General features: G+C 43.3%; 1 long non-coding RNA gene and 1 other non-coding gene across 2 annotated transcripts; both read left to right on the top strand.

Moving 5' to 3' along the window:
- The first annotated feature begins 8,529 nt into the window (after positions 1–8,529).
- LOC136004589 (uncharacterized) lies at positions 8,530–10,299 on the top strand. Its single transcript, XR_010608541.1, has 2 exons — positions 8,530–8,967; positions 10,032–10,299. It is a non-coding gene; the product is annotated as an uncharacterized LOC136004589 (long non-coding RNA).
- Positions 9,686–9,814, top strand: LOC136006118 (small nucleolar RNA SNORA47). The gene has a single exon (XR_010608980.1). It is a non-coding gene; the product is annotated as a small nucleolar RNA SNORA47 (small nucleolar RNA).
- Positions 10,300–10,568: the final 269 nt, after the last annotated feature.

Below are 10,568 nucleotides of genomic sequence, written 5' to 3'. Positions count from 1 at the left end.
CATCTGCTAGTTTCAGATACTTGATCTACATGTCCTGTTTTTCTGTCCTGTTTTTCTTACACTTATTTTTGCACTAAGGTCATAAGGACCTAAAACTACACCAACTACAATGATCTATCTCATACAAGGATTCTCATTATATTCTCTAGCTGCACTCTATTTTTTTTTTTCCTGTGGAACATTTACTTCAGTCATTTTCCATTGCTACCGTTACAAAGCCATCAAACTTGAAGTTACTTAGAACTGATTCTACTTATTTACAAAGGTTTGTATTTCATTTTGTACCTCCTTGTCTGAAATCCCCCCTTTTTTTGTCCCTTTGCAAATTCTTTTGAAAGAAATAGAAAATGTAATTAAGGAAGATATATTAGAAAAATAATTTAGAAAAACTCAATTTCCTAGTAAATTCTAGTTAGTCTCACAGAATGCACTGAAATGAAATGCAAAACAGGAAGTCTGAATTCATCAAGATGCAATGGTTCCACAGTATGGAAGCCAGTGAAATCATATGAATTCCTTTAACTTTGGAAAAAGTCTTTAGAAAAGTAAAAGCTGCTTTGCTTTAGCACATGGTTGTAGTGGCTGAGCTCGAGAGACATACCAACAACAGGATAAAGTGCAGAGTTAAAAAAACCTCGAAACACAAGTGTTCTAAAATTTACAGTTGAAGGCAGAGAGCATTTCAAAAGGTAAACTGGTCTGATGCCTACCTGACACACAAACTGATCCCTACCTGAGTGATCCAATAACATTGCTACATTGCTCCTCTACACATTCCCTGCAGCTCACAAGAGCAGGGATAATAGGACTGGAAGCAGCTTCAGGAGATCTACCCTGGCTGCTTTCTTGGAGGCAGGACTTTATACGAGATTAGGATCCCCTGGGGACAGCTGTCCAACTCACTGTTACAAATTTGCACTCTGCCTGGAGATTTCATGACACTTGCTCATGGAAGTGGGAAAGTTTTCCAAATCCAGTCATATTTTGCTGTGTATTAGACTCATTTATACCTGTTCTTTCCCTAAAGACAAACAAACCAAGCTCTTCTAGTCCTCTAGTCATTCTTGCGATGGTCCTCCAGACTACTTCCAACTTCTGGCACAGTGCAAGGTGCACTGAAATAAGATGTTTCTGAAGGCCAAATGAATGCACAGGCTGTCTATATGAAGCCAATTGGGAAAACCACGGTCATTCACTTGGTGAAATCAGCCTTCGCAGAACTTCTAGCACTCTTCCTACATGCACACCAAGGACTTTAGTTAAGTGTAAACATGAGGGCAGAGATGTTTAAGTCACTCTTCCAATCTGAGGAAACCCTAATCATCAGCCACACAATCAGCTGCATTTTCCACTGTGACTGCAATTATAAAGGGCGTGTAATCCACCAGATTAGTGAGAAGAGACTCTCTGTACCCCTTCAGTCTGCCTCTGCCTCAGCTCCCCATAACGGCCCATGTCAGGCCAGTGCAGAAATCTCTCCTCTATCCCATTGCTCTTACTGTAATCCCCACTGATGTGGCCATGTTGCAGATAAAGTGCTCTCTACCTTCTGCATTCCTGATAATACTGCTGCTGCCCAACAGGATCAAGGCAATGGTATGCCAGTTCATAGCTACTGCGGATCACTTCTGACAAGAGGCAACAATGAAAAGCGTAAAGAAAATTTAGTGCAGGGAAAAATTACCTGTATGCATTTGTGATTCTCAAGGTTGGAATTTGGTCAAAATACTTCCATGTGTGCTGAAAATGTTATGGAAACTTTAACAGCCTAAGAAGTTAAGATGTTGGGTCTTCACCTCTTCTGAGAACAGTCAAGTCACTGGCCATGTACTGATCAGAACCTCCGAAGATTGGCTTTGGACATGAAAGCACCAAAGCATATTGATTGACTTTAAATACATGAATAATCAACAGCCAGAATGGCTTCACTAAGGACAAATCATACCTGACAGATTTGGTGTCCTCCTACGACAGGGTTACAGCATTTGTGGAAAAGGGAATGTCATCTTCCTGGACACTTGCAAAGCATTTTATGCTGTTTTGCACAACATCTTCGTTTCTAAAATGAAGAGACATGGATTTGACAGGTGGACCACCAGCGAATAAGGAATTAGAAGGATGGTTGTACTCAAAGAGTTGTGGTCAACAGCTCAATGTCTGTGCGGAGACCAGTGATGAATGGCATTCTCCAGGGGTCCATATTTGAATCCCTGTATTATTTAACATCTTTGTCGGAACATGGACAGTAGAACTGAGTGCACCCTCAGCAACTTTGCTGGCAACACCAAGATGGGTGGTGTAGCTGATGCTCAAGAGGGACCTTGACAGGTTTGAGAGGTGGACCATGTGAACCTCATGAAGTTCAACAAAGCAAAGTGCAAGGTCCTGAACCTGGATTTCAAGACTGCCCCTATATTGAGGCAATCCCAAATATGTAAACAATAAGAGTAATGGGTAGATTGAGAGCAGCCCAAAGGTGAAGGACTTGGGGGACTGGCGGCTGAAAAACTGAATATAAGCCAGTCAGTAATGTGTGCCCACAGCCCAACTGTATCCTGGGCTGCATCAAAAGAAGTGTGGCCAGTGGGCTGAAGGAGGCAATTCTGTCCCTCTACTCTTTTCTGATGAGACCCAATGTGGAGTACTGCATCCAGCTCTGGGATCACCAGTGTAAAAAAAACATGGACCTCCTTGAATAGGTCTAGAGGAGGGCCATAAAGATGTGAATGGGACTGGAGCACTTCCCTATGAAGGAAGACGCACAGAGTTGGACTTATTCAGTCTGGAGAAGGCTCTGGGGAGACCTTAGAGCAGCCTTCCAGTACTTAAAGGAGCCTACAAGAAAGCTGGAGAGGGACCTTTTACAAGGGCATGTAGGGATACAACAAGGGGGAATAGCTTTAAACTGGAAAAGGGTAGATTTAGATTAGCTATTAGGAAGAAATTCTTCAGCATGAGGGTGATGAGACCCTGGAACAGGTTGCCTAGAGAAGTTGTGGCTGACCTATCCCTCTAAGTGGTCAAGGCCAGGCTGGATGAGGCTTTGATCAACCTGGTGTAGTAGAAGGTGTCCCTGCTGATGGCAGGGGGGATGGAATGAGACGATCTTTATGGTTCTTCCTAACCCAATATGTTCTATGATTCTATGACTTGAAAAATAGGTGACTGATGTGCTTACATTTGAAATCATAAAAAAGTAATTTATTCAACTGATGGCACCTCGTGCTGCAGCTTCTTTAGCCTCATGTTCATGCACTAGCTGTAACTGAGCTGCTGTGGCACAGACGGTGCAGTGCAGGCAGCATGTGAATCTTAATGATGAGAAGAAAGGATGGGCCAAGGAAGAACATGAGATTTTTGGTGCAGGCCAGAAGACAGGAAGAGGAGTCGTGAATAAGGAAGAGGAAGTTAAGAGAAAATATCTGACACAGTTGCTAGGCACATTCCCTGCTGTGCAATAAAAGCTGTAGAGGGACTTCGGAAGTAAAGAGGGCATGATAATGTAACTATACATTAAATTGTGAAGCAAGAAAACTACACTGAAACAACACCATTAGCATCATGCAGTTAAGCATTCAATGGCTGGAAATTCTGATAAATGTTCAGGCAACTGTGATTCTTGCATTTCTGCAACACTTGAGAACCTGACTACAATATTAACAGCATACTCTTCATGTTGACTTTGGGCGTGATGTATCAGTGTTCTTAGCCATGTTTTGGCTCAGAGGATCGAGGACCCGGGACCTGTTTCTTTTCATATTAATACTAGTGTAAATTCCAAGTTAACTGCACTGAATTCAAAGAGACACTGTCATAAAAAAAAAACAAACAACCAAAACCCACAGATGCAAGCAGGAATGAAATGATATCCTATTCTTACATAATCAACAGAAACTTAAAAGTGGCAAGCAGTTGGCAAAAAATACCACTGTAAAATCCTAAGTGAAGAGTGCAATCTTTATTTTGCAGAAAATGTGATTTTACTCTAAATGAGCCTTGTAGATTCCAAAATATGCTTTGTAAAATCATTGCTAATTGTCAGATGATTGAGTCACTCTAACTGAAGCCAGTAAAATAATCACGCCACTGCAGCTGTCAAGAGTTATGGATTTTAAGGCTCAACTATTTTTAACGGCATGTAAAATAATATAAAGCATGTAATTATTCAAATGAGAAATGCACAATCTGAAATGTGCAGTGTTTTGAAAATAAGCAAGCATCCTGACACCTGTAACATTGCTGCAATTTGGCTGGCACTGTGATTATGCCAACTATTAGTGCAGCTGTCACCCAAAATGCTGAACAGTAGCAGGGGCTAAATGCTTCATTTAGGTGAGCAAACATACCAGAGCTTCTAAATGAATGACAATAGAAAGATCTTCCTTGGCTAGTTGCTGTGGAGCCACAGGCAGTTTGGCAGGAGGATGGTGCTGTGAAAGAGGAACACATTTCTCAGTTTGGGGTTATGTTATTCCTTCAATGTCTGACATAAATACTTCCATTTCTCCTCCAGCTTGCAGAGTTAGGGCATGTATATATGTGTGTAGACTGCTGCACCAACATCCACACTATTATCTATTTAGTAACACTGGCCTATGAGCATCTGGGTCCAGATTATTCACTGCTGGAGGTTAGCACACACCCACCGAAATCACGGTGACATCCTAGTTGAGACTCCTGCCCTTATATTCCAGAATTTGTAGGCTGCTATCTCAAGCTTTCAAACCCAGGCACACTGCCTGTATCCATGTCTGCTTAACAAAAACTTCTTCCTTTTAAAGCAAAACAAAGAAAAACTAAGGTGAGCAAAGTGACATGTCTCATTAGTTAAAATCCTCCAAGAAAACACATTCTTTACCTAAATCAGTTGTGGCAGCTATTAATATTCCTGAGTCTGGTACAGGAGGCCTCTTCAAGTGTACTGAGATCTCAACTTAAAGGTCTCCTGACAATGAATCCACTGCAGCATTTTAAAAATGAACCTTACTCAGCTAAGCCTGCTTAATCTTTATTTGCAGTGACTTAAGTGATTTATTCAGGCCTCAGTAGTTCATTAGTTTTAATGGTGAACATTGGTAATCGGAATATCACCACAGCCAGGTGTCAGTAGTGTCTAGGGGAAAGGAAACACTTTCCTGAATGCAGGTCTCACCACAGCCAGGTGTCAGTAGTGTCTAGGGGAAAGGAAACACTTTCCTGAATGCAGGTCTCAGGACAGGGAAGAAACAGGTGAGGCTCACGTCACATTTTGGAGGCAGTCATTTCAACATTTTTGCTGTGTTCCACCATACTTTAGATAACTCCAAAGATACAGCCTTGGAAGAACCAGCTAACCTCATTTATTTCCAGAAGGTCTGAGGAAGAACAAGCAGGTGCTACCCAAAGTGAGAATGGTTACAAGCTTAAATCCACATTAAATTTTCACTTGACTCTGCCTGTGGCAAAATTAAACTTAAACCAGCATTTGACCAAGCAGGTGCAGATTTAAAGTATCAGTCCAGGGACAGGGTATCTTCAGGGTGCAACATTTACATGCATGTGGGAAAACAAATAAAGCTGAAAGTTGTGGTCATCTTTCACAAATATCTTTCCATCAAGTTAAACCATGCAAAAAATACCTCAATGCACAATAAACCCCAAATATTGCAAATTAATCAGAAGAGCTATCCTTTGAATACCTGCAACATTTGATACTGAAGACACACAGTGGCTAAAGAACTTGCAATTTTCTTCCTGGCATGTACTGTGTGTGATTTCCAAGTCGAGCCTGCTGTCTAAAGACATGTCTAAAATGAAGCATTTATATGGTAAAATGAAAAATGGAACTACAGTCTCACACAAATCACACTTGTCAAGAACTTCCCAACTACATTCCCAATCCTGTAAATTCTTTAAACAAGCTCAAAACAGCTGGATGGCGGCTTGTTCACTGAACCAGAACAAACACAGAAGCCCATCTCTGGTGCTTCGCGGTTATCATTTTCGGATCACATTGACCTCCTTGGTAAAAAGTTTAATGACTGCTTATGGTCAAATAACCCACCCAGCCAGAAGCTCTGCTCTCCCCAGGTGAATCACAACCAAAAAACCTACCCCAAATTCTAGGTCAACATGGATCAGAAAATTTCTCTCAAAAAAATCTCCAAACAGAAAACACACTTCAGAAACAACTCAGCAGTGTTTGTTTTCCCTGCCACTGCACTTGTGGAGGACCAGTGTAAGTACATCACACTGAGCAATCATCTATGAACAGTCAGACCTGCCTCTGAGCAAAGGTTCAGAACACCAGGACTTTGCACAATGTCATGCAATGGAAAACTGCTCTTTATAAAGCATATGACATTTTAAAAAGCTGAATCTGTCCAGCACTGTGCCACTTATTTGTGCATTGTTATGACTTTGTTTTTTAACCTGTTTCTTTGTTATACTGCATATATAGAGCAATGCTAGGCCTGCCAAGCTGGCGGAGGGCGCTGGCCTACAGTGCCTGCCACCACAGCAGCACCAACTGCTTTGCGCGGGTTTGTTGGAGTTTCGTTCTAGCCTTTCCACTCCAAAGGCTGGCATTCACACCAAAAGAGAGCCAGTTGTGTAGTTTCCAAAACTCCTGTTTAATATTTACCATTCAGTCATCACATTTGCTTTTTCTTCTTGCAGCTTCACCTCTTTTGGATCATGAATCTGGACCTCAAGGATGGCTGGGAAAGGGGAGGCTGAAGAGCAAATTTTTCTTGCCAATTAGTCTCAAACTGCCCACTCTGCTTGGGCTTTTTGTTTCTTTACTTGCTATTGTTAATTCAGGACTTCTTTCTGCCTTCCTAGAGGCATCTGTGGCCTCCACCACAGCTGTAACCACCTGCCAGTCACCACATCTTCTGTATTAATCACAGAATTGCAGAGCAGTTTAGGTTCGAAGGGACATACAGAGCTCATCTTGTCCAATCCCCTGATCAAACAGGGCACCCTAGAGCCATCTGCCCAGGACTGTGTTTAGACAGTTTTTGAGTATCCCTAAAGAGGGAGTGAAAACAAGTACTGTTATTCCCATTGTGCAGATAAAGATTCAAACAGAAAAACTAAGGTTTTTCCAAGGAAGTTAAGGAACTACAACGTTAATTTGCATTCACACTAAGCCTTATTTAACATTGCTGGACCTTTAGAGACTATTCCTGACTGTTTGTGGTACAGGCTGAATAAAGAAGATTAAAGGCTGGAAAAACGAATCTACTGAGTAGTGTGCTGGTGATAACCCAAGAAAGCATCACCTTTTTATTTTATTAACCAACACTTTTGTTTGACGTATTTTTTCCAATGGGTAGAAAGCAGACACATGAAAAAAAAAAAACCCTGGTGATCTAATAGAAAAAAAAAAAACCCTGGTGATCTAATAGAAAAAAAAAAAAACCCTGGTGATCTAATAGAAAAAGATGGAAGAAACAGGAAGAAGAATGTGAAGGACTTAAGGGGGAAAAGGTTAAAGACGAACAATATTAGTCCAAGATACAAGGTGCTACTAAGTCTAGCCTGACTACCATGTGCAGACTTTTTAGTCTCACAGAGCCCAACAGCTGAGGTTTGGCCAAAGCATACTGTCTGCAGCAGCAATAAGGCTTGACATAAGCAAGACTACTAAGACAAAGTCAGTCCACCATTGTCCACCAGGGAGGGAGGGAAGCCAGAGAGCACAGGGAGGCTGAGGAATGGGGCCTGCAAGGCATTTACAGCCGAAGGTCAAGGAACAGCCGATGAAGTCGGCTCTGTTGGAGGAGGTGCTCTGCTGGCCCAGGAACTGGCTGAGGCTCCTGCTGTGCTGGCTCCTCCTGCCCTTTCCTTCTCAGGATCACTCCTGAGACTCCACTCATTTATTCTTAGGATCACTACTGATCCTAAATATTTAAAAAAAATAATAAATTACTTAAAAAAAAAAAAAATTACTGCAGTGACAGGACAAGGGGTAACTGGTTAAAACTTAAACAGGGGAAGTTTAGATTGGATATAAGGAGAAAATTCTTTCCTGTTAGGGTGGTGAGACACTGGAATGGGTTGCCCAGGGAGGTTGTGAGTGCTCCATCCCTGGCAGTGTTCAAGGCCAGGTTGGGTGAAGCCTTGTGTGGGATGGTTTAGTGTGAGGTGTCCCTGCCCATGGCAGGGGGGTTGGAACTAGATGATCTTGAGGTCCTTTCCAACCCTAACTATTCTATGATTCTATGAAATTAAAAAAAAAAATCATACATTTTCAAACTAGTATGTATGGACCTCATTTTCTGCCTGTTTGGTCTGCGGTCACGCTGTCCTGTGATGGATTCCGTCCTCCTCCTTCTCCTCCGGGGCTGCCGGGTCCCACATAAGAGGCCAGCTCGGGGAAGCAACGCCGCAGCTCTCTGCCGGCGGGGGCAGGCCGAGAAGAGGAACAGCAGGGGACAGCTCTAAGCTGGAACGCGGAGCTCAGGCCAACCTCCGCGCCCGCGGCGCCCTGCGCGGCCCGCGCTCCTCCCTCGGCCGCCGCCGCCGCCGCTGCAGGGCGGGATAGGACGGATCGAGGCGAGACAAGATGGCGGCGGTCCCGGCGGGGAGGTGCAGGCCGGCCGTGGCGGGCCGGGCCGGCGCCGCGGCCGCGCGGCTCCCCGGGCTCCCAGCCCGGTGCTGAGGCGGGCGGCTGGCTCGGGGCGCGGGGGAAGCGGCGGGAGGTGCTGCCGGGCCCGGACCTTTGCCCGGCCTTCCCGGCATAGAGCCGCGGTACGCGCTGGAAGGGTGGCGCCGGCCGGGAGGCCAGGCCGTAACCTCGGTTTTTCCCTTCCCTTAACCAAGGAGGTTGAGAAGCAGCAGGCGAGGCGGCGTGTGCCGTGTTTATAGTAGCACTGCAGTAACACCGAGACCCTTCGGCACAAATGGATGAGAGCGGATGAGGACCTGCTGCACTGCCGGCCTGCACCAAGTGCCGGCTGGGCCACGGAAACTGGTATGCAGGTATGTTCATCCACACAGTGCATTGCCAGCGTAAACCAAGATGCAGGTGAAACATGCAGAAGGCAACAACTGGATGACATAAAAATGCCACATTTAGTGGTCGCAAAGATATGCAGCACATATATAAACTCCATATAGAACAAAGCCCACTGGTAAGTACAGTTCATCTGGATCATACCCGGATGCCATTTTTGGTATCTTTTCCGGCTGTTCCGAGTTTGTTATGTACTGGCAGAAAGGCCCTGTCGGGTACACTTCATACAGCCACTGGCAGCAGAAAAGGGTGTGTTCTTGCTAGAACACAAACTCCAGTTCTTCTGTTGTATGTTCTGTAAAAACATTTCGTGTATATACAATGGTTCAGAGCCACGAGGTGTTTAGTCCTGTGGTTTTCACACAGTGATGAATGCACTCCCTGTTTTTACTTGCCAGCTGGGTTAGTAAACACTGAAGATACGAATGTACCTACTCTTCTAGTTTAAATCTCAGCAATGTCAGTGCTTTGCAAAATTCACTATTGGGACTACAGAAAATAAATTGTTTATGTAAACTGATGAATGTAATGTTATTTTTAACAGCTTTGAGGTTATATATATTCACTAGCAGTATTTATATACACACAACCAATTACTAAAATTACTTTGGATGTATAGAAAAGCAACTTTGTCTTAAGTGATCAATATTAAATATCATAAGCTGGAAAAGACAACAGGATGGCTGGAGGACTGAGAAGGTAAGACAGTTAGACTTCATACTGTACTTTACTGGTTATAGCCTCCAACATTATAATAGTGCAATGGCAACTCATGTTCCCCTCCTGACATGAGGGAAGGCATTACTGCATTTGCACATAAGGCTTGAACACCATTGGTGGCTTTCACCTAACTTAATTAAAACATTTTAAGAGGTCACTAAGGCAGGGGATGAAAAGCTCTATTTAACTCAAGTGAAGTCTTCCTACTCAATAAAGGTACACAGCTGCTTGATGAGGATTAGTCAGACGGTGTATTCAGTTGTTAACAATGCTGTGTGTATTAATTGCACCACTTTTTCCACTTTCCTAGGCAGCTTCAAGAGATAATGGGATATGTCACACCAATGGTAAACTGAGACTAAGGATCAACCCTTGAAGTGGCACTGTACTTGAAGTGGTACTGTGAGGAAGCCACAGTACTGAAAGCAATCAGTGCTTGACTGCACGAGACCATGCCTCTCACAGAAGGCAAATGGTGTCTTATTTCAAAAGCTTTATGAAATGTAAACTCAAGTTACATCCTTTCGAGTTTCTTCGTTGCAGGGCAACAATAAAAGAATGATGGACTTTTCTTAGAACTGTTATTTGAATAACTGGGGAGAGGGAAAACTAAAGTTCTTACTAATGTATGTTCAGGATGTCCTGCTCTCCCTTGAAACCAAGATTTGTTCTTTGATCTACTCTGAAGACGACAGAGGTCAACTTAAAAAAAAGTAGATGCGGGGAAAAAGCTTTTTTTCAGCTAGAAATAAACAGGTAACCTCTGAAAACATGAAGCTGTCAATATAAAGGAATGCAACAGCAACATAAGCCAAAAATTCATACCTGTCACTAAAAAAACCCCAAC

This window comes from Lathamus discolor, chromosome Z (assembly GCF_037157495.1).
Source record: "Lathamus discolor isolate bLatDis1 chromosome Z, bLatDis1.hap1, whole genome shotgun sequence".
NCBI lineage: Eukaryota > Metazoa > Chordata > Aves > Psittaciformes > Psittacidae > Lathamus > Lathamus discolor.
This window is presented reverse-complemented; position numbering and strand designations above follow the sequence as displayed.